This window comes from Palaemon carinicauda, chromosome 24 (assembly GCF_036898095.1).
Source record: "Palaemon carinicauda isolate YSFRI2023 chromosome 24, ASM3689809v2, whole genome shotgun sequence".
Taxonomy (NCBI): Eukaryota; Metazoa; Arthropoda; class Malacostraca; order Decapoda; family Palaemonidae; genus Palaemon; species Palaemon carinicauda.
In genome coordinates, this window is record NC_090748.1 from 109,338,158 (window position 1) to 109,343,815 (window position 5,658).

Sequence of the window (5,658 nt, forward strand, 5' to 3'; positions counted from 1 at the left end):
ATAGCATTTTTTTGCAAGGACGTACCGGTACGTCCTTTGGGGGTAAAAGGGTTAATATGCATGCAGTACTTTACTTCACATTTAGGCTGACATGACTATATTCAAGGTACTTTTGGGAATGCTTTTCACAACCATAAGACCTCAGGCAATGACTCTACACAAGGTAGTAAGATCTTTAAACAACAACACAATTTGATAAGTTATTCAATTTACAATCATTCTGAGATAGCTTTCAAACACAAATTCAGCTGAAATAAAAAATCTCGTATATTGTATCAAAAGTTCGTAGGGTATACAGTAATGGGATAAGGAACTACTGTAACAAAATATATAATTGAGTACAGTAAAAGGTTAAAGGCTGCTCATAAATGCCCGAGGCAAGGTATAGTGACATTGCCCTAGAGACTGACATGATCAGTGCCCAAGGCCCCTCTCCACCCAAGCTAGGACCAGGCGATGGCTGTTGGTGACTCAGCAGATAGACCTATAGGCTACCCACAACCCCCCATCCTTAGCTGACAAGGATGGTAAGGTTGCAGACACTAAAGGAACTAATGAGTCTGAGCGGGACTCGAACCCTCGTCTAGCTATCACCAGGCAGACATTACCAATCAGGCCACAACAACCCAGACGGCATCAATAACCTTAGATGTCAGGATGCCTGAAAACTTTAAATCAATCAATCACAACAACCCAGAAAGCCAAACACATTTGCAATAACCTGTTGTTTATATCATATGAAATGGGACTATTGTATTTACTATTTGTTGACAAAGTTGAAAATCATAGACCTGGGAGTTAAGTTAGGCTAAATTTCCATTTTTAAACAATCAACTTTCAAACATCTTGGTACCAGTTGAATTTGTAAATTGAGGACACTGTATACACCGTGGCCTTAATATCACTACTCCTCTCTGTTGATCAAGTGTGAGACTTCTCAATGAACTTCAGCAAGATTTGTTGTGATGAAAATCTTTTCATAGACTTGATAATTACTGAAGTTCATTAGAATTTCTCGCACTTCTCCCCACTTATAGTGTAATTTATCACTTTGATCTTTAAATTCATCGAGCTGTTTTAAACTAGCACATGAAATTAATCTAGAATCTGTATCATTACTTTTTCCTGCAGTATCTTTATTGATGTCTAAATATATTTCCTTTGTCTTTTCACAAATGATCATCTCTTATCACCTGCCAACTGTTTTTCGATAAATATTTCACCACCACCTCGATGGTCTTACTTCTTTACTTAGAAAGAGGTTACGCTCCTTTTACTATATTACCTTCTTTATTTTTTCCAAAAGATGCAGATGGTCAATTTTGATATACACTACTATTTGGAAATGTCGGTCACGCGGACACTTATTTCTGCTTATAACAGTTATCTACTCTTAGTTCTACAGTGTTTCAAAAACTCCCTTTTTGGTTTATCACTATAGTGTTTCAAAACCTCCCTTTTTGTTTTATCGCTATAGTGTTTCAAAACCTCCCTTTTTGGTTTATCGCTATAGTGTTTCAAAACCTCCCTTTTTGGTTTATCGCTATAGTGTTTCAAAACCTCCCTTTTTGGTTTATCGCTATAGTGTTTCAAAACCTCCCTTTTTGGTTTATCGCTATAGTGTTTCAAAACCTCCCTTTTTGGTTTATCGCTATAATTTCAAAACCTCCCTTTTTGGTTTATCGCTATAGTGTTTCAAAACCTCCCTTTTTGGTTTATCGCTATAGTGTTTCAAAACCTCCCTTTTTGGTTTATCGCTATAGTGTTTCAAAACCTCCCATTTTGGTTTATCGCTAGTGTTTCAAAACCTCCCTTTTTGGTTTATCGCTATAGTGTTTCAAAACCTCCCTTTTTGGTTTATCGCTATAGTGTTTCAAAACCTCCCTTTTTGGTTTATCGCTATAGTGTTTCAAAACCTCCCATTTTGGTTTATCGCTAGTGTTTCAAAACCTCCCTTTTTGGTTTATCGCTATAGTGTTTCAAAACCTCCCTTTTTGGTTTATCGCTATAGTGTTTCAAAACCTCCCTTTTTGGTTTATCGCTATAGTGTTTCAAAACCTCCCTTTTTGGTTTATCGCTATAGTGTTTCAAAACCTCCCTTTTTGGTTTATCGCTATAGTGTTTCAAAACCTCCCTTTTTGGTTTATCGCTACTGCTACTAATCTTCTCAGTTGCCATTATGTGTGATCAACACTAAAATCAAGGAAATGAGAGAAAAGGGAAACGGGATAAAGTTTTGCGTGTATAAACAGTGTGAGAGCATCCACGTGTTCCTTAAGCGCACTCACTTATTAGCCTTCTATATCTCCGTTCCTGCCCATTTCTACCAACTTGATGTTCGGCCTCTTAAATTTTCCTACATTCTGCACTGAATGGCTTCCCAAGTCCCAGTACTTGGCCTTTCATTCAAAATTGATAATCCTAATCATGTAAGGTAGAGGTTAGGTGAGTGTATTTGAACCTGGAAAAATGGTAATGCAGACATTTCTTTTTCATGTAGGACTTCTCTGAGGCTAAGGTGGTCGATGCGGATAAGAGGGTGGGGCTGAAGGCTGTATATAAGTGGATTCATTCATAACTGCAATAACCAATAATAATAAGAATAGGGAAGTGGGGAATATGGGGAAAGGAAGAGTACCCCTGGATACAATCCAGTTTATAGCTCAAAGGCAGGTACTCCGGATGGGAAAGATTAAGGAAATAGGAAGAAAGAGAAGTACAGGAGAAGAATAAAAGAGAGGAGCAGACCCTCTTGCGATATTAGGGAATTGGTATGAGCTAAGAAGCTCATCATAACTGCAATCCTGCAGTTATTTCAGGAATCGGGATGCTTTTTGTCACATATTAATCTAGCAGTTTTATAGGAATTCTCCATATTATTAGCCGATCAGGCTAAAAATAAATATGCATTTAAAGGGATGAATAAAAGTAAATTTGAGGTTTATAACACTTTTAAATAATAAAGGCTCTTTTCATAACATAATGTGAATCCCCTAGAAACATTATTACCGTTTTCTCGGTTCCAAAAGAATTTGCAAAAAGTGACTGGTTTGAAATTATACTTTTTTTTTTTTTTAATAATCAAACCAGTTTCTATAACTTCTATTTCTTTTCTGTGTTCACCATGATGAGAGAGAATTTTTAGTTAGGGGCCCATCACTGAATGATAATTTTATCTTTCAAAAAGTTAGACAAACACAAAATTTATTAACCCTATTGTAGGACTTTAAAAGATTTGTTCCGCAAAAAGCACTACATTGGATCCTTCTCTGGTCACGATTCCTTTTCCCTTTGCCTACACACACCGTAGAGTCACATATTCTCCTCTGTCCTCATATATCTGAAATACTGAGATTACCAAACATTTCATCTTTGCCCAAGGGGTTAATTACTCCTCTAATAGTTGTTCAGTGGCTACTTTCCACTTGGTAATGGTAGAAGAAACTCTTTAGCTATGGTGAGCAGCTTTTCTAGAAGGACACTCCAAAATCAAACCATTGTTCTATAATCTTGGGTAGTGCCATGTCTTCTGTACAAGGGCCTTCCACTGTCTTGGGGTAGAGTTCCCTTCCTTGAGGGAACACTATTCTGTCATATTCATTTTCCTGTTGTTTTATTTCATTAATTACTTTTTTTCTCACTGGGTTATTTTCCCTGTTGGGGCCCCTGGGCTTATATCATCCTGCTTTTCCAACTAGGGTTGTAGCTTTGCAAGTAATAATAATAATAATAATAATAATAATAATAATAATAATAATAATAATAATGTTAAAGCCTCCCATGAAATCTTCGTTTTCTCTCAGAGAGACGAATAAAGCTTTTATTACAAATTAATATCTGCAAACCTGTGAACACTCGTAGCATTGTTGAGGAATTTTATTTCTCATTATTCAAAATTTTTAATTTTCCAATATTGAATATATAACAAGTCTTGGATATATCTAAATGCAAAATTAATTATATAGATTATAGAAAACGGGAATACTTTCCCGAATGTAAGGACTTGGCATTGACTTCGACTTCGAATATTTACATACTCATTATATAATAGAAATTAACTATAATAGAAACGAATTTTAATATATAAATTTAATTTAATTAATTAATAATATACTTTTATAGTGTTTAAATTATTATATTTATCATTTATTAAACCTATAAAAGAAATTACATTAAACAATCGAACATCGACTGTTGTTGTTGAGGTTGTTTTGGACAAGAAGTGATGGTGCTACAAATTTTAGCCTCCTTATATATCGTCATTTAGATGTCGGATTATCGGTAAATTTGGAATATTCTGCGCATTTCATAACCAGAAGATACACATATATATAAATCTGTAAGAATTAGTGCCGAGTAATAAACAGTTTAGTTGGAAAAAGAAAAAGTGTTTTGTGATTTGTGGTTTCATTGCCTTTCACTCTGGATGTAATGAACTGGAGATGGATTTCACTCGACAGATTTTTTTTAATTACTCGTTTTCATGCGATTCCTTTTGTGAAAATGTGCTTTGATTAATAAACTATGATATAGATGATTCGTTAATTAATTAATTAACGGTATTCTATTTGTAAATGACTGAATAAATTCGTTTTTTTAAGTAATCCCGTTGAGGTGCTATGAATCCGATCGAGGTTCAAATACATATTGAATTCAAATTCTATTCTAATTCATTTAGATGATTCGTTAATTAATTAACGGTATTCTATTTGTAAATGACTGAATAAATTCATTTTTTTTAGGTAATCCCGTTGAGCTGCTATGAATGGGACCGAGGTTCAAATATATAAACTCAAATTTTATTTTAATTCATTAATTTGTGATGTGAATCGTGTTTTTTTCATCGTATTTAGTGATACAGTTGAAAATTTGTCGGGTCTATTGTCAATTCATTAGCTAGACTTAACCTAGTTTAGGCCTTAGTAAGGAATCATGGCCGTAGGCTTGCCCTATTTAAGCATGGTAATATTTCGGTAGAGTCCCACCCAGCTATTATCGCTTACCAGTACATAGGAGCTTAGTTTTTTAGGGATTTTTTTTTTCTTGAAGCAAAGGCAGCGCAAGCGCATAAAAAAACACTAGATTTTGGTAATATTTCGATAGAGTCCTTAATAGACCTTGTGCTCCTATGTACTGGCAAGCCGTAATGGCTGGATGGGACGCTACCGAGATATCACCTTTAAACATTTGCAATAGCTTATTCTTTGGCTAATTTGCAAAGTGTAATGTTTTGTGTCTGGACTCTCTTATTCCATTTAGCTGTATATTTTAATTTTAAACTTTTCACCACGTTTGATTACTCATTCACTGTTCAGATCACTTTGGTATGCCATAAGTAGGAATACGACATCCTAGGTTAGGTTAGGTAGAAGGGGAGGGTTCAATGATAATTTGCGACTGTGTACGGGGGAATATTTGCAGATGGGTCTAAGAAGTAAAGCTATTATCCCTTTTATCCCCAAAGGACGTACTGGTACGTTTCACAAAACTCATCCCTTTACCCCCATGGACGTACCGGTACATCCTTGCAAAAAACTGCTATTTACATTTTTTTTCCCTTATTTTTGATAATTTTTTTGAGAAACCACGCATTTTCCAAGAGAATGAGACCAGCCTGACCTCTCTATGACGAAGATTAAGGCTCTTAGAGCAATTTAA